At 46.6% G+C, this 25,641-nt stretch overlaps 1 pseudogene; it reads left to right on the forward strand.

Annotated features, from left to right (window-relative positions):
• The first annotated feature begins 2,664 nt into the window (after positions 1-2,664).
• LOC121047601 lies at positions 2,665-3,307 on the forward strand (annotated as a pseudogene).
• The last annotated feature ends 22,334 nt before the right edge of the window (positions 3,308-25,641 follow it).

Here is a 25,641-nt window from a genome sequence, read left to right on the forward strand (position 1 = left end):
GTCCCTCACAGCTGGTCAACCGACAGCGCACGTGGACGCAGCGACTTCACGTAAACCCGTGCAGCGTGCACACGGACGGGACCTCAGACGTGACAGGCCCGAAAGTTCTCGAACCATCAATGTTCGAGAAGCTTCTACAGGCAGCCAAAGTGCGCAGTGCCTCTTCTGCGGTCACGAGTACCACCGACGGTCGGGCTGCCCAGCTGCGAAAGCGGTCTGTAACCACTGCAAGAAGCGAGGCCACTTATCGTCAGTGTGTCGCTCAAAGAGGCGCCTCCGTTTCGTGGAGCTCCACTCCGTTGCGGCGGTGCCTCGGAACGGGCGGTACGTTGACGTCCAGGTCAACAGGGGCCCTCTCGTCTTAAAGATGGACTCTGGCGCCGACGTTTCGGTGGTTCCGAGCTCGTTTCCTGGCTGCCCAGTCGTCCTCGGCGAGCCACGTGGCGAGGAACTTTTCGGACCGGGGAAACAACCCCCCGAAGTTTCTCGGCTATCCCGCTATCGTCGCCCTTGGCGTTGTCAAGTTTGTCGGCGCAGTAACAGCGGCCCGGACCGCTGCTCTACCGGACATACCACCTCAGAAAGTCTCTCCAGCCCTTTTCGCCGGCCTGGGCACGTTCCCGGACGAGTATACGACCCGCATCAAGCCGGACGCGGTACCGTATTCCCTCAGCACAGCCCGGCGTATCCCGATACCCCTACGATACGTAGTCAAGAAGGAGCTCGACAAGATGGAGCAGGAGGGCGTGATCCGGCGCGTCGACGAACCGACGGACTGGTGTGCCGGCCTTGTCGTCGTACCGAAGCTAGCGGGGGTTACCGCCTTTGCGTCGACTTGACCAAACTCAACCAAGTTGTTCTGCGTGAGCGCCACGAACTCCCGACCGTCGACCAAACCCTCGGACTTCTCGGTGATGCCTGCGTTTTTTCGAAGTTGGACGGAACTGCAGGCCTCCATCAAGTACGTTTGGCCCGGTACTCCCAGAAGTGTACGACCTTCATCACACCGTTTGGCTGGTAATGCTAATGCCGCCTCCCATTCGGGATTACGTCGGCCCCGGAATATTTACAGCGTCAGATTTCTCGCCTGCTGGAAGGCTTGGCCGGCGTCGTTAACCTCATGGACGACATCCTCGTGTTTGTTCGCACCACGGAAGAGCACGACCAGCGCCTCCAAGCAGTCCTCGGTCGCCTCCAACAAGCGGGGGTCACCCTCAACGCCACCAAGTGCAGTTTCGGCGTGTCAAGCGTAAGGTTCCTCGGTGTCGTCGTCGGAGCCAACGGCATTGCTCCTGATCCAGACAAGGTGGTGGCCATTCAGTGTATGCCAGCTTCTCGGGACATTCATGGTGTTCAACGCTTTCTGTGTATGCTCGACCATGTGGGTCGCTTCCTCCCGGATCTCTCTCAGACGACTGCGCCGATCCGAAGCCTCCTGAACAAGACTGCAGCCTGGACGTGGGGACCAGCGCAAGCCTCAGCGCTTTAGAAGCTTAAGACTATGCTGTCCTCGGGCATCTGCCTCGCAAGGTACAACCCTGCACTCCCGACGACAGTCTTCACAGATGCCAGTTCCTTCGGGCTGGGTAGAGTGCTTCTTCAAGACCAGCCATCAGAGGATCGCAGACCGGTTGCATACGCCTCGCGTGCACTGACAGAAAGAGGCACTGGCGGCCACGTGGGCCATTAACCGCTTCGACGTGTTTCTGCGGGGCCTTCGTTTCACCCTGGAGATTGACCATCAGCCGTTGGTCAAGCTCTTTAGAACTGCGGGCCTTGACCTCATGCCACCCCGTATCCAGCGCTTTCGTATCTGCCTCCTCCAGTACCTGTTTGACGTCAAGTATGTGCCTGGGAAACAGTTGGCTCCGCTGATGCACTCTCGCGGGACCCCATCGACCAGCTGCCAACGACTCCAGCCATCGACAAGGTTGAGCTGTACGTCCAAGAAGCGCTCCGCGCTATCCCTCCCACGTTTGCGGTTTTTCTCGACGACTTCCGTGCCCATCAGGCTGCGGACTGGGAGTGCGCTCAGCTGAGGGCGTACTGCAAGCAAGGGTGGCCTCGGAAAGAAAATATGCCTGTCAGCATGGCTCAGTTTTGGGGTCATCGCGCTGAACTCAGTGTCGGCGACGACCTTCTCTTTTGCGAGGGACGTCTACTGCTGCCAGCTTCTCTGCGGAAACACGTCCTGTCCCTCATCCACGACGGACAACTGGGAGTGAACCGCTGCCGCGCCATCGCCAGAGAGGCGTTCTGGTGGCCGACCATGGGGAGCCAGATAAAGGCAATGCTAGACAACTGTCCTAACTGCGCCACCACGCGGGTCCAGTGAACAGAGCCACTGCTTCCTACAGTGACACCTAGCCGCCCCTGGGAGGGAGTCGGTGTGGACGTTTTTCATCACGAAGGAACAGACTACCTTTTCCTCGTTGATTACTACTCGAGGTACCCAGAAGTGCTGTCCCCCCGCACGATGACATCCAAGGCGGTGATCTCTATTATCAAAAGTGTTTTCACAAGACATGGCATCCCGGAGACCCTCGTCAGTGATAATGGACCTCAGTTTTCATCGGCAGAGTTCCGTGCCTTTTCCCAGAGCTACGGCTTCCCCACGTCACCAGCAGTCACAGGTATCCCCAGTCCAAGGGTGAAGTCGAGCGAATGGTGCGGACTGTCAAGGAAGTTTTCAAGTTTCCAGACTGGCCCTTGGCCCTCTTGTCCTACCGTAACGCACCGGGGGTGACTGGGTACAGCCCCGCTCAGTTACTCATGGGGCGCAGTCTCCGGACCTGCCTCCCAGTCCCAACCGCCACGTTGGTTCCAGGATCACCTCTCGCGGCTGACTTCCACAGGCTCGACACCGCCCAACGACGTCGCCAGCGTCAGGATTTCGACTGCCGGCATGCTGCACATGCTTTGCGTCCCCTGGTGGAGGGGGAGAGACTGTGGATACGCGACGCAGATTGTGCTGGCACAGTCCTTAGCCCAGCACAGCGTCCACGATCCTACGTGGTCTAGACGGATGCAGATGCCCTCGTCCGCAACCAAAGACATCTGGTACCGCAGCAGTCTCCATCAACGGGTGGTTCCGACATCTGCAGCTCTGGTCCAGGGCCGCAGGAATCCACCATAATCTCCATCTCGCACAGAGCCTGCGTGCAGCAGTCACACTCCCAGGGCAGCTAGTCCTCTACCAGTTGCATCGCCACAAAGGCCCCCTGGTGCTCCCTCAAGACTGCCTGCGTCGGGTGTGCGCACTAGGTCCGGACGCTGCGTTAGGCAACCGGTGCGGCTGAACTTGTAGTGCACCTTGTGGCTTAGGTCATTCATTACGTTCCTTGAGAGCTAAGTGTGGCTCTCTTTTATTTTCCTTAAAGGGGGATGTAGAGGGAGTGAAGGCGCAGTGAGCTACGGGGCGCCCTCTAGGGTGTACGTAAAAATGGTGTGCGTGAATAGACGGGGCTTTTTCCGTCCGAGCACTGGGAGCGTCAACTGTGTCAGTCTTTCCTCCGCTGCCCTCGGCTCTGGCCGCCGCCTCGGCCACCTCGGCTCGAACCCACCCACTACAGGTAGTCTTTTGACACTAAAATGAATCACCGGGCAAAAAAATCAAACACTTTTTTTTTTTTTTGGGGGGGGGGGGGTGTCAGTGTCCCTTTAAACTTGTTGTCAGGAATTATCTGGAAACTTAAGTGTTTCAAAAGGTGTCTTTATTTCGACCAGCACGCCGGCTTGTTTACCCTGTCTACAATCATCTCTCCTGATTTGAGACGAGTAGTGTGTCGCCCCAGTTTTTCAGTTTTTCGTCCGTCGTCCCACAGTTTTATATGCCCTCCTTATTTCAAATTTCGCTCCGTTCCTACATCACGCCTGACAAGCACAGTTATATTTGCTTGTTGATACCCTAAAACTCTGCTAATACATCATACAAAAGACAGTTCACAGACATGATTTGAGGTCTCCTTTTTTTCTTGTATGGCGGTCCTCTGCTCTAACACAAGAAATCACCTTCAGACATGTTCAAAGCATGCATATGTATAAAGCAAACGTTGTTCGAACATGCTTGAGTGATCTATGAAGTTCATTCTGCCATCATATCTGTAGCGAGCGCCGTGCCTTTTTTCTGACGTTTGAGCAGTGCGACTTAATGTGAATGTAAATAATCCCATTTGAGCTTACTTTCGGTTCAATAAGACCGACGTTTGGCTATGGTGGCTGGAACGCGTCTCCGACTGGTGTATTCACCGCGCCCAAAAAAGTGGTCCCTCGATTTCCACCTGATGACGTCATAGAATGTCATGCTCTCGCCGGTCGCGACCGTGGTGGTGTCGCAGCACCTGTGGTGGATGTGGCAGACGCCTGTTCTGCTGCAGGTCGCTCTCCACTCTGACAGTCCACGGAAGTTAAAGCATCCGGAAGTTGGGACGCCTGGGACGCCGTGAGGATAGCGACACTCGTGTTCGCTCGTGCTTTTCGCCGGCATTTCTACGACCAGCCGCCAGGATCGCGACAGGCAACAGCATGACACTCCGGCTTCTGTGACGTCATTTGTTGCCACTTGGGGACCACTTTTAGTGTATGAACGGGATAGGACGCTAAACACACCAGTCGGACACGCGCTCCAGGCACCATAGCTTGGCTCTAATATGACGCCACTGGGCTGGTGCTGCTGTCGGAAAAGCGCGTGAGCAAAGGCTTCACCTCACGCGAACCTCGTTTCCGGGTACGGACAGGGTCCACAACTTGTGTGGGCAAACATGGGTTGGTCTATAAACAGCGCGTTGTAGTGTATCATGGGAGGCTCAAACGCTAAGAGTTCGGAATTGCAGTTCCTTGGAGTCAGGTGTATCACCAGAAATATTTTTTTATCTGCAAGGTTTTCAGGATATCATACAGTTCATGTCAGCTGACGAGTGTTCAGCATGATGTCGAGGCAATGGATGGTGAAGGTGACACGACGAATCTGAGAACCAAATTCTCGGCAATTTAGAGTAGCAAATGATGTGGATTATGATGATAATGTAAATCATGCAAAGATGCAGCGAGCTGGACAAGAATAAATATAATAGTCCCTGAAGAAAGGGAACAAGTAGGACAAGGGACGAACACAAGTCTCCAAAATAAAACTAGGTGACTGGTGTGTGTTGAAAAACTTCGCCGAGTCCTGGTATCGAACCAGAAACCTCTTCATCTCCAGTGGAGCGCTCTACCAACTGAACTAATCAGAAGCTAGACGTCAGTAGAGAAAAGGGGTTTTAACAGCTTGTTGCACCTTTGCGTTAATTGCATTATCATCACAAGCTTAAATGCAGGCCTTCACCCATGTAGGTGCTAGACTGGAGGCATCTTTTAAAACCCGTTTTCTGAACTGCCGTCGAACTCCTGGTCAGCTCTTTCGGTATAGCGCTCCACTGGAAATGGACAGGTCCTTCGTTCGATATCAGAACCAGGCGGCTTTTTTTTCAGTGCGAACCAGTCATTAGCTGTGTTTGGAAATATGTCCTTGTCCTATTCGTCTCCCTTGTTCTCCTTCTCCAGGGGTCATTATTGATTTTGATTAGCCTTCCGCCTCTAGTAATGTCTCCTTTTCAAACATTGAAAAAAGAAAAAAATTGGTTTATTGACAAACGAGAAGTTAACCAAGCTTAAGGATGCTGGCTTGCTGCTTCGTGCAGGGGAGGGAGAAAGGTGGATAAAGAAAGAACAAATATGTACAAAGAGAATTTAAAGAAAAAAAAAACACACGAAAACTAACACATATCATATCAAATGAAAGTCACACATGAAATAAAAATCATAAGAAATAGAACATTGCGTCCTGAGCGGAAAGAGAGAAAAAAAAGAAGATAGGCAGAAAAGTCATATCTATTTTCTCCCCTTGTCGTTTCATACTTATGCTGTCCTGTCTAGCAATTTTTCATTTAAATATTTAGTCAGTGCATTGGTAGCAACTTTTCATTCTCGACAGATTTGCCATGTGCCGAGAAGCTATTGAGGGATACTAGTTGTCCGGAATTATTTGCTGCGTAATCCAGGTAGCTCGTTCGTTGTCATGGATGGTGCACTCGCACAAGAAACAATGTTTATCTTCAACCGATGGGCATGTTTGGCAGAGTGGTGATGATGCCCTCCCGATCATGTGAAGGAATTTCTCGGTGAACGCGAAATGAATGCGTATGCGGTGGAGTGTGGTTTGAGTGCTTCGGACGAGTCCTCGCGGTACTCGAAACTGGAGTCGGGGGTCGATGTTTTAGAACAGTTTGTAGTGAAACTGTAAATTAGAGCGAACAGTAGAGCGAATAGTGACTCCAATTTGATTGGCCAATCACCTGGCGTCTGTTCTTGCGTAAGAAATAGGGATTATAGATTCTTCAAGTCTTTCATTTTTGGCTGCAATGTCTGCGGACCCATTACCGGTGATTCCACGATGGCTTGTAACCAAATGGAAGATATTGGCATGTTCAGAGCAGCAGATCGCTTCACGATGACGATGACGTAAAGTTTTTTTCAAAAATTTTGAGCCCACCGCGCGTGGCCGTAGCGGGCTCGCTTTTGTGCAGCGGCGCTCTTTTCGTCGGTGCTCGCTGGCCGCGAGATTTTTCAGACCGACGGGGATCTTCGAAGCACGCTGCCCACAGCCCACGAAACGCAAAACATCCAACTCCTATCACAATGAGAGCTAAATACCCCGTCAAAACGTCGATGACTCCTCAACTGACGGCGAAAATGCTGTCTAAACAATTCATATACATCTTCCAATGAAACTGCCACAGTCTAAGCGAGTCTCACCCATTACCTAAACACGCTCGACCCCAAACCTGACGTCACCCTACTACAGGACACGCAAGGCACTCACAACCTCTCTCAGTACACCTCCTATACCCAAACCCAGTATCGCCAAAACTGACCGCAAGCAAAACACATACACCTCCAACCTCCTTACGACATATGTATAATGTTTATTTTCCACCATAAGATGGTGGCGATCAGGGAAAAAAGCTGTCAGGTACAGCTTGACGGGTCCCTGACCGCCTACAGAAAGCAGCAACAGAGCCGGAAAAAACGATATTCAAGAGGAGAAACAAAAATTGTACAATGATTGTCGCTATCACAGATTTTAAAACAAATTTTAGATTTTTTCCCCTTTTTTACATTGAGGCAGGACAGACAGCAGAGATAAAATTATGCAAAAACTAGTTACAAAGATTACAAAGAAAGAAAGCCAACTACCTTCAGCTGCTAGAGAAAAAAGATGATTTTACTTCTCTTAGGGACAACTTATCCCAATCTATACTTTTAGTCTTATACGAATTGAGTAAATTGGGGAGAGTGTATTTAAGCATTTGTTTCCCATAGTTTGTTCTTGGTGTAGCCACCTCCCAACATTCAGCACCTCGGGTAGGGTAATTATGAACATTTTTTGATAAATTTCCAAGATCTGTTAAAAAAGTTGAGTCTTTAAGTTGCTCTACTTTAAGGCTAGTGCTAAGCCTATAATCATATAATGCATGCGCGTTTAATACGTGAAATTTCTGAAATAAGCCAGCTGTGTGAAAATCATACGAGACGGCAGCTATAGCCCTCAGTGCTTTTTTTTTTTGCAATACATGTAACTTTTCTAGGTTTGTTAAAGTTGTTCTTCCCAAAACTAAATGGCAATAATTTAAGTGAGAATAAAATAGAGAATTATATATTAATAATTTAACGCTTGTTGGTAAAATATAACGATGTCGATTTAACATGGCCACAGTTTGGGATAGCTTTGTAACAAGAGAGTTTATATGACTTTCCCACGATATATTTTCAGAAAACATGACACCTAAGAGTTTAAAACAATTCACAATCTCGATTTTGGTTGAATTCAAACCTGTCTCCTTGGTAATGGTAACGAGTTTATTTTTAGGACGAAAAAGCACGGCTTTGGTTTTATTTACATTTATTTGTAATGCGTTGTAATGACTCCACGTTTGTAACCGAGACAGGGCCAGATTCGCCATATCGAATACTAGGTCAGGATCATCTGCAGAAAACAGTATGCTCGTGTCATCAGCATAGTTTACAAATTTTGCGCTTACATTAATATTGACTATATCATTCACGTACATGTTAAAGAGGAAGGGGCCCAATATACTACTCTGTGGTACACCAGAAGGAATAGGTTTTATAGTGGAAGAATTCCCATTGATATAAACATATTGTGCTCGATGCTTAAGATAAGATCTTATCAGGTGTAAAGCGTGCCCTCGAATTCCATAATTATCTAATTTAGATAGTAAAATTTTATGATTGAGGCAGTCAAACGCCTTGGTGAAATCTATAAAGACTCCAAGAACCATATTTTTCTTTTCAAAGCTTTGTAAAATAAATTCTTTTAAAACAAGTAAGGCAGATTCTGTCGACTTGTGTTTTATAAATCCATAGTGTGATGGAGTTATCAAGTTATACTTATTTGAAAATTTAGTCAAACGTGTATAAAGAACCTTTTCGAGTGCCTTGGAAAACACTAATAATATTGAAATTAGCCTGTAGTTTCCCATTTCATTTACATTTCCTTTTTTATGCAATACTGAAACTTTGGCAATCTGCATTCGCTTAGGAAAAATTCCAGTAGATAAAGAGATATTAAATATATGAGTTATTACAGGTGCTAACAGATGAATAACATGTTTTACCGGTCTTATCTGGATGCCATCGACGTCACAGCTAGAACTATTTTTAAGCTGAAGAAACACGCTTATAATTTCTGGTTCGACGACGGGATCTAAAAATATCGAATCACTGTTTCGTTTATCATTTAACACCAAAGGAGTTTCGGTTTCAGTAGTACCCAGAATATTTACAAAATGTTCGTTAAAAGCATTTGCCAGTGAACATCCAGTAAGTTCAGTACCATTGCACAGAATTTTTTCAATTGAACTGAAGGGGCGATTACGATAAAGAAGATCATTTAGTTGCTTCCACATGATGTCAGTGCGTCCTTGTGTATCCTTGAACAAATCAAAATGATAACGCGTTCTGGCGCGCTATAGTTCTTTTGTCAGGTTGTTGCGATAATTTTTAAATACTTTAAGGTCCTTCTGATCCTTAGATTTTATGAATTTACCATATAAAGCGTTTTTTATTTTAATTTTACAGAGTAAATCTCTCGTTATCCAATGCTTCTTTATGCGCTTGTTTGTTTTAATAGAAGTGAAAGGAAAATATGTCTTATACAGTCCAAGAAATAACTCTATAAAAGTGTTATAAGCCCCGTCAGCACTATCCTCACACAGTACACGGCTCCAATTTGTATTTGAAACAGCGGTCTGAAAAGCGTTGAGTCGGTCTAAAGTTATTTTTTGTACTAATGTCCGCTCTGTCCTACAATTTTTTTTCGGGAAACTTTTGAAGGAAATGAATATTGGGAGGTGGTCACTCAGGTCGCAAACAATGACGCCAGCTTTTATATAATCGACTGAGCTGTTTGAAATAAACAAATCAAATAATGTTTCAGATTGGACAGTAACACATGTAGGTCTAGTTCTATTAATAACATTTGCACAACCATATGTCCTGATTAGCGAATCTAAACTTTTTTTAGCTACGGTTTCCGCGCTCATATCAATATTAAAGTCCCCACCACAAATTACATTACATTTTTCTTCATTAACAAAAAACAAAAAAGACTCGAAAATTTTTAAAAACGATTCAATGTTGCCGTTTCGTGGCCGGTACACCACACCAAAGATATTCTGGTTATTGCGTATACACATCATTTCGTAATCTTGAGTGATGCAACTATAATCACCTATTACTTCACCAGAAACACTTTTTGTCAGAATGGCTAAGCCACCACCACGTTTCTCTTTACGATTTATGTGAAAAGAGTGGTATGTAGGGAGTTGTAGTACGTCAGTCTCTTCAGTGTACCAGGTTTCTGTAAGCATGATGACATCGAAAGAAAAACCAAATTGATCGAAAAGTATCTCAAGATCTACAGCTTTGCTTTTCACACACCGAACATTTAAATGGAAACAGGTCATGTGTGAAATATAATCCGCACCAAGATAGGTTATCGAACCAACACCCCACGATACAACTCAACACAACAAATATCAACCCTGTTCACCAAGAGCACGGCATTACCACCCAACAAGGTAGAGGGGCTTAGAGCGATAAACCGGTGTTTTGGTCTGCGCTTGAAAGTGACGCACTGTAGGCCCCTGTGATTGTATGCTAAAGTGACTTCTCGTCATTTGACCTCACAAATTCCGGGACGTCAAAGAAAGATGGCAGCGCCCCGAGCCTGAGGGTGCCGTGGCAGACTTCAGTCCGAGCAGAGGAGAGTAAATCGCAGATAGGACCGGTTTAACGCCATTTCTGCATTTTTCATGCTCTATCACGTAGGTATAACATGGGAATTTTACGGCCCGCGTCTTTTCGTCGGTTTTTCGCTCATAGTCGGCGTGATTAACGCAAAAGAGTAATATAAAATTAGCCCCATGTCGGTCGGTCATTGCTAAGCGCTGTTTGAACGTCAGTTGAACATCGGAGATTTTCTGTGTGCATCACGCGTGGAAGAAAAATTTGGAAACTAGAGCGAGCCAACTCAAGTTTACAGTATGAACCCTGTAAAAATATCAGTACTTTATTGCAGTCAAAAAATCATCCAGCACCGCCAAATCACCCTGCCGTCGCAGTCTTCCGCCGGAACGAAGAAGCTTCTTTGGACTTCACGACGCGTGCCTTGTAGCGAGTTTGGTGCGAGGTTTCTGTTTGCCCGTGTCCCATTGGTGCAAACTCTTCTTCCTCGGATGTCCCAAAGCTCTGTGTATCCCGGAATGGACACGATAGTGCCGGTGTCTCGACTGCCATTGTGCCCGCCTCGGCCAGTCGCCAAATCGCCTAGTCTTCCACCGGAACGAAGCAGCGTCTTTGGACTTCACAATGCGTGCCTTGTAGCGAGTTTGGTGCAAAGTTTTTGTCTGCCCGTGTCCCATTTGTGCAAACTCTTGTTCCTTCAGCAGCCCCAAAGCCCTGTGTATCCCGAAATGGACGCGATGGTGCTGTGCGGAGTGTCTTGACTGCTGTTGTGTCCGCCTCGGCCGGTCACCAAATCGCCAGGTCCTCCACCGGAACGAGGAAGCTTCTTTGGACTTCACGGCGCGTGCCTTGTAGCGAGTTTAGTGCGAGGTTTCTGTCTGCCTGTGTCCCATTGGTGGAAACTCTTCTTCCTTCAGCTGTCTCAAAGCTCTGTGTATCCCGGAATGGACGCTATGGTGGCATGCAGAGTGCCTCGACTGCCGTTGGGTCCGCCTCGGTCAGTCGCCAAATCGCCAAGTCTTCAGCCGGAACGAAGCAGCTTCTTTGGATTTCACGGCGCGTGCCATGTAGCGATTTTTGGTGCTAGGTTTTTGTCTGCCCGTGTCCCATTGGCGTTAAGTCTCCTCAGGGCTGATCGTTGGCCGAGTGTGTTTGGGCACCACAGCTTGGAGTATGTGGAGCCAAGGCTAACACTGCAGAGCCCAGGTGTCTGGTGTTCAGTCACCACCTCTGTCCATTTTGGTGTGAATAATCATTGCGCCGGCGTGCAGTTGTATATCACTACTGGGTGATGCTTGTTAAAGACACTCAGACTAGCGGTGGTGCGGCACTGGCTAAATTTGTCATCTAAGCAAAGATGCTGACGTCTATTGGGGCTAAGTAACTTCCCTCTGTCTAAACATACACAGCAAAACTTTTGTCCTCTTCTTTCGGGTGAATGCTGTTGGCCAGCCAGCCAGCCTCTGTCGCACACTGGCTCCTTTTGCCCATGCGCTTTCATTGAGCTGTCACAATGCATGGTCAGTCAAACTGTTAAGGCTTCTTGGTCTCTCTGAACTTTGTAGCTTGCAAAACTTCAGAGGCGGTAAAATGTTTCAGTTCTTGCATTTCTTTTTTTTTAAATCATGCTTCTTTCGATGTGTCCCACCACGTCTTAATGTATGCGTTCTGTTGAAGAGGGAAAGTCCGGAGTGCTTGTTCCTCGGTACTGTAATGCAGCTGTGGCCTTGTTACTGCCCTCGAAAGATGACCAACTTTGTCAAAAGCTGTCGGAGAACCACCACTCTTTGAGCGGCACTTTGCTGACGGCACATGTGGTGTATTCGCAACTTGAAGTAGTACTTCAGCATTTTCTTCATCATGATAGCGCAGTGGGACTGATGATCAGTTGTCTGAGCAAGAAATAGATGATCAAACCTCCTGAAAAGCGGGGTCTTGGAGGCAATGTCCATTGCCTCAGTCTGCAGTTTTAGGAGCCAGTTTCGACCTCCTTTTGGACATTCTGTCAGTGTTTCGCTAAAGCACCTTTTCTGCTATTGTGTAGAAGTGCAGGGCGTCCTGGGAGGGGCTCTGTAGGCCACCAGTGTCTTTGGCGATCACCAGGCCACGTTTGTCACTTGTGACCAGTGCAATCCCGGAGCATTCTGGACACTTGGGTACTTTGGCAAAGTTTACGGCTACATTCTTTGCGGTATATTTGACAACGCACTCATCGAACTAAGAACGTGGCTGGTAGGAGTTGATTTCATAGGTGCCTTCGCCCCTGCCAGCTTCATCATCTCACCCGGACTTGCTGGTGCCTCCCTGACAAGATGACAAGGAGTGTTGCGCTGCCGTGGACCAGGTAGTTGCCTGGGGTTTAGGGCCAAACATTGACGAACAGGCACTTCCTATTGACAGAGTGGAACTCGAGTGCCGTTGGGTGGTTGTTGTTGCCCATCCTGTTGCTCACAGTTCCGAAGAGCAGCTCTAAGCGATCCTGGCTGAGTTTTCTCGTCGGCAGCACCTGAGGGGGGGACTCAGGCCCCAGACCAGTTCTTCTTTACCGCACGTCAGCGGGATCTCATGACATCCCGCTGACGTGCGGTAAAAAGTACGCGGGACAGACGGGAAGATGTCTAAATGATAGATTGCGCGAACACAATCAAGAAGTGAGCGGACAGCGCGACGGTCATTTGTCGATGCACTGCCATGACTGTGGGTGCAAACCTGAATTTAGTTTGTGCACTGTTATTAGAAAACATAGAGATAAGACGGTAAGGGAAATTATAGAGACATACCTGATAAAAAAAAAACTACAGGGATCGATATGTCAGTGTGGTGTCGATCGATTTGGCCGACAAAGAGACAGTTCTTGCGGTCATTGGCGTGGCATGGGATTGGTTGAATGGCGCAATGATGCAGAGTATTTATACCCTTGATTTTCTGACGATTAAACCAGTTGAAGTTAGCGCATTATGTTTTCTCGTTCCTACTCTTCGTCCCTGTCGTGAAGCGCTATTAGGTTCTCCAAGTTTCAGTACCAACTCGCCCAAGAATCCGCATTACCACTTCTCCTCACACCTCTTTTACTGGCCTCCTCGTGGATGCCCTTATGACACCCTGAACTAAGTGGCATTACAGATGTTTTCTCTCTTTCTCTCTCTCGGGTTAGAGCGTGCCTATTGTGGCGCGTCTCGCCACAAATAATCTCTCTCAGTTTGTTGATTTCTCGACAAGGCTTCACAGAGGTTGTGTTTCAACGTTTGACGTACTTATTTTATAATCGTCTAACTCAGTAAGGTCAACCTAACCATTACCTAGTATAAGCGACCATGAAGAAGTTCTAGCTAAGGTCTCTTTTGACCGGCCTCTGACGGTTGCAGCTCCCCCACGAAAGGTGTACTACTTTGAGCGAGCTAATTACGACTTGATTATACAAAACTTTGAGGACTACTTGGATGAATTTGCATCCATGAATTTTGTCTTGTGGTGACGTCCTTTGGAAACTATTTAAAAGCAAGCTGCTAACACTTATTGACTGTTATATACAATATAAGATTGTGCAGGGCAAAAGAAGACGCAGCAAACCATGGTTTAATGACGAGATTGAGGCAATAGCTGAATCAGAGATGTCGCCTCTTTCGTCAGTACTTGAATCAGGGTACAGATGAACTTCTGACCAGGCTAGGAAAAATATGGAATGAAAGTAAGTGGAAAATAAAAGGAGCCAATGCTAACTTCTACTATACGCGGAAAGATTAAAACTAAGCCAAAGGAAATGTGGAGGTTCGTTAAATCCAACGGCAAGGAAGATAGACATGATTGTAAACCTGAGACTGGGGCAGAAAGAGAACATAACAGAAGGTAGTAAAAGAGGAGGCAACTTCTCAAACTCAGCTGCAAAGTTTATTTCGAACACGCTTTATATACCCCATCTCCAACGCCGTCTCTACAAAAACAAAAAAAAAACACATGACAAGAGGACAACGACACTTCGGTAAACCTTCTCTTATCTCCCTTGACCTTGGCTGTGCTTTTATTTTTTTTTTTTTTTTGTACAGCCGGCGTTGGAGATGGGGTATATAAAGCGTGTTCGAAATAAACTTTGCAGCTGAGTTTGAGACGTTGCCTCCTCTTTTACTACCTTCTGTTATGTTCTCTTTCTGCCCCAGTCTCAGGTTTACAATCATGTCCAACTTACACCAGCTCGCCTGCACTCTGACTATTTTTTCGTTAAAGGAAGATAGCCTATCTTAACCGAACAATGATATGCTGCTAACGACGCTGAAAAAGCTGACTGTCTCAATAATTACTTTCAGACTGTCTTATCCGCACCCGCAAGACCCGCATATCCTGAAACGAATTCCTGTATTTTTGAAGCAATGCTAGACGCTCTGGTATTTTATGAGGGACTCCTGAAACTTCCCTCCAAACTGAGAGCAAACTCTGCCTCTGGTCGAAACTACATTCCTTTTTATATTTTAAGATCTTGTGCACCCATTATCACTAAATATCTTGTTATCTTAAACTGTCTTTAGCAATCCAGAAACTGCCTCTAGAATTAAAAATGGCGAATGTTGTCGTAGTTTATAAAAATTTTCCTCATTCGCAGGTTTTGAGCTATAGACCCATTTCTCTAACTATGGTTTGTGTTGTAAAACACATGAGCATATAATATATTCTAACTTATTTTGCCCCCTACAAGCGAACAATTTAATTCATATATTTCTGGGAATCAGGTTGCCTGAATTGGCTTGGACTTTCGAAAAGCATTTGATACTGTGACACATTTTTATCGCGCCATAAACTTTCATTGTTATAATTGCCCGACAGCGTTCTTGGGTGGGCTCAGGATTATCTGACATGTCTCTTATAAAATGTTCTCATTAAATGTTCTGAATCCCATTTTACATCAGTAACGTCCAGAGTTCTGCAGGGATCGGTTTTAGGCCCACTTTTGTTTTTAAACTACGTGAATGATACGGGCTCTGGAAACGCTTCTAATCTTAAGTTATACGCAGCCGACTGGGTTTTATATAGGACTATAGATACCCAGGAAGACACCACTCCCCTTAATGACGACCTTAATAAGATAATCTTTTGGTGCCGCAAACAGAAATGATATTAATGTTGCTAAGTGCAGTTGTATCCGTTTTAGTAGGAAACGACTGAATATACCTACGGACTTTTATTTACATATTGAACAGATTGCTCTGGTCAAGGATGTGAAATATTTGGGTGTCATTTTTTATCTAACGTAACTTGGAATAGTCATGTTGGAATGGTAACTATGATAGCCGGTCCTGTCCTTAATTTTATCAAAAGAAATTTCAGAGGCGATACTAGAGATGTTAAAGAACTTTTATACATGTCTAATGTGCGTTCTATTTTAGAGTATGCTGCAAATGGGATCCTGACAATAAAACACTAATTAAAAAACTAGAGGCGATTCAGAATTGAGCTGCTCGCTGTCGCAAACACTTATCATTTTAATGATAGCGTTACTGCACTTAAAAAAGAACCTCTCACAAATGGATTGGTATTGATAAAAATAAATATTTAAATGCACCTACTTTTATATCCCGTAGAATAGACCACTTCAGAAAAATACGCGAAACAACATGCCGTACATTCATTTTTAAATCCTCCTTCTTCCCCTGTACAATAAATCAATGGCATACACTTCCGGACGCCGTTGAAAACTTGAAAGGTGCTCTGAAGCAGTACTTTTATGAAAGCGTGCTATGATGGTTTTCTAAGTTGCTTGTGTATTTATTTTTTATGTGTTTGTATACAAAAAAGTGGTGACAGTTGATTTTTTTTTTTGTGAGTACCGTGTTTCGATGATGCAATGTTCATTAATGTTTTGTTGCTTTCTTGTATGCTTCGCTGATGCAGTGTGCCTTGCTGGTGTAGCAGATCATTGATGTGTTTCTCTATTTGTGCATTTTCATGAGTAAGTCACCCCCCTACGACATCGTTCCATGGCCGAACTGTAGGTAATAAAAGTATAATATACTGGTTACCTATAACGTAGAAGACCTATATAGTCTCAAAAGGGATGAAACCGATGAGTTCCATCCGGTACCACAGGTATATTTAGGTATATGCACTATAGTGATGAATCTGGCGACGTTTGACATAAGCAGACCAAGTAAGAGGGCGGGTGATTGCTATTGATAAGAAGGTGAATTATGTAACGTGAGGAATAGCAAAGCCATCGACATATAATTCGTATTCGTCAGTGCTGCGTCTCGTGGACGCCATCGCTGCTGACTTTGATGGTGATACTGAAAGTTCCGTTCGTCCAAGCAGGAATATATTATATCAATCGCTTTCTGAGTACGCAAAGGGTTTAACTTCTGTAAAATGGAGGATATCCAAATGCATTGTCGTCCGCATAAAGTGATGTGTTCACGGATTTGGGGATTTTTTTACGTTATTGATCAGACACATATTAAATGAAACAGAGCTCAGTACACCACCTTGAGGCGCTTCACGAGAGATGCCCCCCCCCCCCCCCCCCCCCTTTTAGATTTCCGTGTCTCCTTCTACGGTTGACATTTAGATGTAGCGATTATCTAACTAATTTAAAATGCATGACATACCGCTATATTACATTGAGTCGTGTATTGCTCCATGGGAGATACTGTCGAATGCGCTCTCGACTTCGAAGAAAACAGCTCTAGACATTCTTCTATTTGACTTTGACTGCCTTACGCATGAGACTAAATGAATTACATTGTCAAGAAATTTTCGATCAAATCGGAACCCAGACATACTTTCAGGATTAGTGTTTTTTGTTTGTTCATGAAACCCACTTTAATCATACCATTTTATATTTCTTTTTGCATGAGCACGAACATAGCACGAGATGACGGACAGACAGAATATTAATGGGGCCCTGCAAGGACTTTTTTACTGGTTTTTAATTTGCCCCGAACATGAGTGCACTGAACGTAGTAACTTAATGAAACTTTTCTTTTCTCGAATTTCACTTTATTTTAGAAGTTATAGGCAAATCAAAATTACAAAAACAGGCAAACAATAGCCTCCTTCATGACGTCCTTGGTTGCTTGGATGGCCATGAACTAGACGAGGGGTAGTGAGCTAGGCGAGCGCTCACGGCTCCCGCACTCCGTGTCGACGGCTCGAGAGGGCGCCACTAAACCATGTTTTGGATAGTCTGTATGAAGCGGGAAGCCAAAGTGGCTAGCATTGCATTTGCTGCGCGATTAAACACTGATTCGGCATGACACTTAATTGGCCACAAACGACAGCAAACACGGGGTAAAGAACAGTTCAGAACGGGAGCCACTTCGCGCTGCCATACCGCTAAAAGGCCAAACCGCAAGCCAAAGCTGCTCGCCGAAGCCCTTGGGAACGCTCGAAACCGGTGGGATCCTCCAGTCCGTACGACCGCAGCACCGCCGCGTACATCTGGGACCTTTCTACGCCTGCCGCTCGTTGGCGCCTGATCCCACTACACCTTTCTAGTGTGCGACGCCTTTTCCACCGCTTGGTGGCGGGTATGTCGACGAGTCATTTCTTGTTTCCGTACTTTATAAACTGCATTTGTTACTTTTGTGATCTAAAATAGTGGAAAAAACTACTTTTATAACTAAATAAAACGGTTCGCGCCACTTATATTTTGTATTTCGACAAAAAAGAAGCTTTTAGCGGCTCCGACCAGCAGCAAGCCCAGGACCTAAGACTATGGTGCCTGGAACGCGTCTCCGACTGGTGTGTTTACCGCGTCCAAAAAAGTGATCCCTCGATTTGCGCCTGATGACGTCATAGAAGTGTCATGCTGCAGCCGGTCGCGACCCTGGCGGTGTCCCAGTAGCTGTAGTGTATGTGTCAGACGCCTGTTCTGCTACAGGTCGCTCTCCACTGTGACAGTCCATGGAAGCTTCAGCAGCCGGAAGTTGGGACGACGTGACGACAGCGACACTCGCGTCCGCTGGTGCTTTTTGTCAGTATTTCTACGACCAGCCGCCAGGGTCGCGACAGGCTATAGCATGACTGTCACAGGCTCGTCCGGGGTTAGTAAGAAAAGGGTCGGGAGACAGAAAGTTAGAAAAACAAAACAGGGCATATATTTGTACACACAAAAGAAATATCAGTATGGAAGAAAAAAATGTAATAAGACTACAAGTAAAGTCACAAGAAAGAAATAAGCAGTTCGAACTACGGGGCTATCGTCCTAGAGATTCACCGGCATATGTCGTGACGAGGCTCGGTTCCTGGCTTTTGTAGCCGCTCAGGCCAGCGACGGTGTTGAGGTGGCGTAGATGTTCATGCCTCCGCTGTTCCCTTCACACCGTGCGTAGCGGCGGGTTCTGGTTCAGGTCGTCGATACCGGGACACAGCCGGTCAGATCCTTGAAGCAGCTGCCAAACAAGGAAGGAAATCCTGCCATACGATTCCGCCCACTCTAAACTTGCGAAACGAAATATTGCCACGTCATGCCTCCAAGCTTCACTGTACAGGCCCATTCACCATGCCATGCTTGACAGCTATGAAGCTCAGGTCAAGCGACTTTTAGGAGCAGGATTTCCTCTTTCCGTTTTGCTTGGTGTCTCTCAGACACTCTTGAAAAAAGTCAAGAGCGGTTCTCAGGAACCAAAATAAAGCCTAAACAAAGACCTCAGGTTGTCCCATATTTACATCTTTCACACAATTTAAAAAAGTGGCTAACCGGTTCAATGTGCCATTGGTTTTTTCAGCGTCTCAAAAATTAGCACAACCTTGCCCGCGCGTAAACCAGGCAAGCAGTAACAAGATGTCATGTACGGTTAAGCATGTCAACAAGTTCGTGGATTGCGTTGTGGGTGTCATCTACAAAATTCCACTGTCATGCGGACGGGTTTACATAGGACAATCGGGACGCTGCGTCAACGAGAGAATGCGTGAGCATGCGAATTCCCTGCGGTCAATGACCGGAGGTCACTTGTACGTACATTGCAGAGACTGCCAGTGTCACACCGTCTTCCAAAATACCTTAATCATTGGCAGGGGGCGCACAAAAGTGCAAAGAGAGGTGCTGGAGGTGCATGCTATCGAAAAAGCTGGCGCGGGGCACTGCGTCAGTCAACCTTCTGTTTATCTTCACAAAAAAGAGATAGATTTTATACATAACTGGTGAGTGACACGGCCATTGGTTGTTTCGGCGTTGGTTGGCTGTGTGGTGTTTTCTTGTTTGAGCCGTTTTTAATAAAACTTCAGTTGATAGTCAGCGCTTGTCCTGTGCTCTTCTCTCGTCGTCTTCGTCTTTTTGCGCGCTGTTTCAAATTTTCGAAGTCATGAACCAACTCGCTTGCATCGCCACCTTAATAAGTTGAACAATTCATCAAAAAGAGTGTCATTTTGGGAACATATCGACTTTTGAGCTTCAGAAGGCGTGCTTGCTGAGTTGAATGTCAATCTTTAGCAGTATTCCTCAGCTATGGTAATCTCAGGCTTAATACTAGCGCTCGGAAAGGGTGGAATTGCTAAATCTTCGAGAGACGTTTCCGAATGTCAAAAGTTCCACAAAGTGATGTCCACCGTATCCTAGAAAGTTTTCCAAAGTAACTCTAAATCATTTTTGAGCCCGTCGTGCCCGAAAAATGTCATCGATACTCTTCGCTTTTCTGGCACGTCGTTTTGATTCTCGACGGAGAGTACGCAATGGCTAATAATCGCCATCGATGACTGTGCTTTCACATGATATATTGTATTGATTTGTCCAGACAGAAGTTGCATAACTTAGAGCGTTTTTAAAGTATTCGTTTGTAATATTACACTGATATTCCGTTTCCATAATAGTGCTTAATTTTGTTCAATCAGTCTTGCTAACCTTGTTTCGTGGAAACGACGAATGGAACCCATATATTAGTGCGTAGGTGGGAATCTGATCACTCCGACGTGCCTCTCTATTCGTGAATCATTCCGGAGTCCGCGCCAATCACGTTAACAATAGTGTAATGTCGAGACGACTGCTGACAAAACTTCCTTAAAAATATAGGGCTGCCGTCGTTCAGAATGGCTAGGCTATGCTATTGAGCAAGAATTAAAATATATCTAACCCTGACCTTTCTTGCTCTGGTCACCACGAAGAGTGCTGTACATTAAAGCCTCGAGTTTGTATATGGGGCGGTGGAGTACTCATAATGATTGTGTTAAGCAGGTTTTTGTCGAGGCGCGCCCTTGGTCCTAAAGCAATCGCCATGATAGAATTATTCTTGCGACGAATTGTTGCGGCTACACATTCATTCGAAGGACGTGATGTCACAGTATGCGCTATATATGCATAGGTCAAGATTTTACGTATTGCAAGTATACCACTCTAAAAAAAGTCTGTGGGTCTACTTTCACGCTCAACACTCGGAGAACCAATCAGCACAACTTACGGAGGCAGCTCAGCGAATGACGATGGGGAAACATATGTTTAGACTAAAAAACGCAGTCTGAGTTGTGACATTAAGCAATGCAAAACGTCACGCTTGCATTGCTTAATGTCACAAATCAGACTGCGTTTTTTGGTCTAAACATATGTTTCGGCATTGTCATTCGCTGAGCTGCCTCCGTAAGTTTCGCTGATTGGCTCTCCGAGTGTTGTGCGTGGAAGTAGACGCTCACACTTGTTTTAGAGTGTACGTAAGCCACAAAGTTACATTGGACGGTAGTTGCTTTAGTACGTACTTTTTCTGTTGTTAAACTAACTAAACCTCCAAAGAAAGCTAACCTACTGGCAGCATGACGAAACGAGAGGTAACGTATTTTTGCGCAAAATGAAGATGGTATCGTTAATTAACGGAAACTAATTTATTTACAGCTATTTACAAGAAATATATAAGCTTGCCGCTTTCGACTGCCCGCTGCTCATGCTCCATCCTCGTTCTTCTCTTTCTCGCTTCGCCGATGGTTCTCTTCTTTTAGAGCGCAGCTCTTAGGGGCCCGTTTCCGGCTTGAGCGGCGTCGGCGTCGCCGTCGCCGTCGCCGTCGGCGTAACCGCGAGGTCACGTGACCCGCCCGAGGTCACGTGACCCACCCAGGTCACGTGACACCCCTAGGTCACGTAACCCCCGAGGTCACGTGACCCCCTAGGTCACGTGACCCCCTGAAGTCACGTGACTTCCGGGGGTTACGTGACCTCAGGGGATCACGCGACCTAAGGGGGTCACGTGACCCACCCAGGTCACGTGACACCCCTGTGACGTGACCCCCAGAAGTCACGTGACCCTCTTGAGGTCACGTGACCCCCTAAGGTCAGTGACCCCTTAGGTCACGTGACCCCCTGAGGTCACGTGACCCCCTGAAGTCACCTGACCCCCTTGAGGTCACGTGACCTCAAGGAGTCACCTATCCCTCAGTACGCTTCCGTCTTCCTCCTCAAGAGCTGCGCTCTAACCGGCGTTACAGGGAATTTTAAACGGCTTTCATTTTTTCCAACAATTTTCCCCCAAAATGACAGCGACATTTTTTATGAGATCTCTAGAAGATACAATAACTGTATAGGTCTTTTCAGAGTAAAGTCTCCGGGAATTTTAAGCAGACATGAACGTACCTTTCCGTCTCTGCCCGAAAACACTTTTCGTAACCTAGCGACTCTCGATTGTTGATGCCGCAGGTTGCCGCGAAGAAGAACCAACTCACCCTTTTTAAGGGTTTTTCACTTCCGCTCCTTAAATTTTGACCTTGCACGTTCCTCAGCTCCGCCAGGTATTGTCGACTCCATCGACGCCAGAAAGTTTCTGTTGTCCGTTGTCGGTAACTCCAGAGCTTACTGAGTTCGGTGTGAACACCGTCGACTTGTCTCTTCGCCATGCTTGGCAGCGTCGTCAGTCGTCTCTCCGTCAAAAAGAAAGAGGGACAAAGTGGCTCTGGTTCTTCGGAATCGTCGTAAACGTGCTTCACCGGTTTCGAGTTAAACACCCCCTCGATTTTGGTCAGTGTTCTTTGCAATTCGTCAAAATGCAAACATCTGGTACCAATTGCGTCCTTCAATAAGAGCCTCGTTGATCCAAAGAGGCACTCGCAAAACCCGCCCCACCATGGGGCGCGCTGAGCGAAGCACTTCCAGACGATTCGTGCATTGGAAAAGTAATCGAGAACCTCGGATATCGCTCCAAAGTTGTTGAAGATCTCTGTTTGTTTTTTGAACGATGAGGCGCTACCGCTGTAGATGACACTAGGAGTTCCTCTTCGTGAGATGAAGCGCCCGAGTGCCATCAAAAGTAAGTCAGTTGTCATGTCTCGATTGAGCTCTAAGTGAATCGCCCTGGTGACGGCGCATGCGAACAAAGTCACATAGGTCGTGTGAAATCTGTGCTCTCCCTTTACCAGCCTCGGTCCTGCCAAATCAACCCCAGTGACCTGGAAAGGTTGAGCTTGGGTCACCCGGTCTCGTGGAAGCAGAGCTGTCACTTCTGTCACCGGGCGGGCATTGAAGCGTTGGCATGTTATACATTCCTTGATTATCGTTTTTATCAGTTGTCGTGCTCGTACCACTCAGTACCTTTCTCTCAGATGTACCAGGGTGTTTCGCACTCCTCCGGGTATTACTTGACAGTGAGACTGTCGGACAAGCAGTTCTCCCAAGCGATGTCTACGGTACTCGTCAGTACGCTCGGGTGTCGTTCAGTGTACGGCTTGTCACTGTGTTGAAGCCTTCCGCTGACACGGAGATGACCGTCATCTTCAACATGCACCGAAATCTTTCGCAGAGGCGAGACCAAAGGGATGCGTTCACCTTTTTTAGTACACTCGATTTTACGGTGAAGGTTCTCTCGCTGCGCGTGTCGTAACCAGTACTTTTCGGCCTGATCCAGCTCAGTGACTGTTAGTTTACCGGTGTTACTGCTCAGATGCCTTAGCTTGTCGACATAGCGTAGAATACATGCTGTCACCCGAAGAAGTGTGTCGCATCGTTGTAATGTTTGGTGTTTAATACTGCAGAAATCGCAGAGCTGCTGGCTGCTTGAAGTTCTTTCCTCCAACGCTGTTGCTGAAGAGTCACCTATTAGTGGGGAGTGTGGCCAGAATTTCTCGTGCATGAACTTCCAGATGCACGAGAACATGCATGAACAACCAGTTGTTTAGCACTTATCCCTCTTGTAATGAGATCTGCAGGATTTTCTACTTCGGGGAAATGTCTCCACGAAGAGATATTCGTGAGGCGTTGAATCTCAATAACGCGGTTCTGCACGAACGGCTTCCACTGAGATGGTTATCTTGTAATCTGATAAAGAGCGATAGTTTAGTCAGTCCAGAAGTAGGACTCATCTGGCGTTCGTTTTAAGCTTCTCATGACGTAGCTCTGCCACCTGGCTGCTAACAGACATGCCATTAACTCTAGCCGCAGTAGTGTCAGCTGCTTGATTAAAGCAATTCGTGACTTCTTCATCGGGATGGTTGATGTAGTATACCCATTAGCATCTGTGACACATATGTACACTACTGCTCCGTATGCGCTCGGGCTGGCGTCAGCAAATACGTGCAGGGTAATCTTTTTAACAATCCCTGTCACCCTGGCCCTGTAGCGACGTTGCACCTCAATGTTTTGCAGCTCGTTCAGCTCTTTACACCACTGAGTCAAGTCTGCATCCAAGTCTTGTGGCAGCTTTTCATCCCATTCTACGTGCCTTTGCCAGAGTTATAAGAATAAAGTCTTTGCTCAAACGGTGAATGGTGACAACCATTCAAAGGAGTCGTACATGCGTGCTGTTGTCTTGAGCACAAATCTCTTCGTACTCATCCCAGGATCCGGTTGTGCAGTCGTAGATGTAGTGAAAGTCAAGTGATCCGTGTTTGAAGTCCACTTCAATCCCAACACCTTCAGGACATAAGATATCCCAGGTGCTTTGCTTCGCAACAATCACTCACGAAACGTTCGTTCATAGTCTGGTTATTTGATGCCCACTTGTGGAGTGGCATAGAAGCAGCTCCGAAGATGGATTTTGTGTCGATGTAAAGCTTCCTCTTCGGTTTCTGCACCCGTCAAAAGGTCATCGACATACCGACAACCCGCTAGCATCGTCGCCGTATTCAGGTATTCTTCGTCAATACCCTTAGGTGATGCTTGAGCGTAGCCAAGAGGCTGGCCGCTGTTCCAAAGGGAACTCTCGTCATGCGCCAGACCTGTACGTTCGGTCTCGGTTTATTTGCTTCCGGCGTCGTCTAGTACCAAAGGAAGCGCAACACGTCCCGGTCACTTTTCTGTATCGCATTCTGCAGGAATGCTTTTTTCTATATCTGCCACCTACGCTATCCTGTGGGTTCTGAAATTCAGTAACAACGCAGCGAGGTCAGTGGTCAAGTTGGGTCCGCTTTCAATGTTTTGGTTAAGAGACCGTGACTTGTGTCCATGCGATCAAGCGTTAAAAACAACCCGAAGCCTAGTTGTACTGTTTGATTCTCGAATTTCAGCCAGATGTGGCAAGTAGTAGACCGGCTTCTGATCTTCAACGTCGTTCCCCGTTACCGGTTCTGCCCCTCCCTGTGAGCAGAACTGTCTCATGACAGCGTCGTACACGTAAAGCACTTTCGGTGTTTTTTTAAGACGATTAGTCAGCTGGATTAAACGTTTTTCTGCTATTTCTCTGTTGTCGTCGAAATTTACGTTTTGCTTTCAGGGAAAAACAACTTCGTATCGTGAACGAACTCGTTTGATGCTCTCTTCGAAGGAGTCAAACACTCGTTGTTTTTTCGAGTTGTCTCCTTCGTCTTCAATCACTCCGATTGACTTTTGTTTCGAAAACCGTTCCAAGCAGTCTGGTGTTTCAGGCTCTGCCATGGACTTCTGAGGACGATCGTTTGCGTACAGTGTATGTCTTGAAGTGTTGTTCTCACGCGGCCATGAATACTCCATCCAAATACTGCTTCTACTGCTTTGAATGTTTCTTTTAGTGATCGAATTTTTCCCGTCACAAAATCCCAGTAATGCTCTGAACCGATGATAATATCAATATCGCCTCGTTGTTCATCGTTAGTTGTGTCGGCCATTTTCAACATGCCCAAGTAATTTCTTCACGCTGGTTTCTGGGATCGGCATCTTCTGATCGCATATCACGTCCGTTTGAAGAACCGAGAGCTGGTAGATCTTGTCGTCTTGGGTCGTTAAGTAGAGGAGCACCCTGTTGAATACTCGTTCGGATTGATGTCCGCCAAACACATCGACTGTCGGCGTCTCATGTCCCTAGAGTTTGCATTTGAGTCATTTGGAAACATTCTAATTAATGAACAAACATTGGCTCCCGCCGTTGAAAAGAGCTCGGACGAGCGTCCCGTTATTTTCTCTTGCACACCATATCGTTGCGGTCTAGAGCAGGATGTCTGGCCTTGCAGCTCCGCTTGTGGATTCCAGATTCA

Source organism: Ixodes scapularis, unplaced genomic scaffold (assembly GCF_016920785.2).
Source record: "Ixodes scapularis isolate PalLabHiFi unplaced genomic scaffold, ASM1692078v2 ptg000044l_1__unscaffolded, whole genome shotgun sequence".
Lineage (NCBI taxonomy): Eukaryota > Metazoa > Arthropoda > Arachnida > Ixodida > Ixodidae > Ixodes > Ixodes scapularis.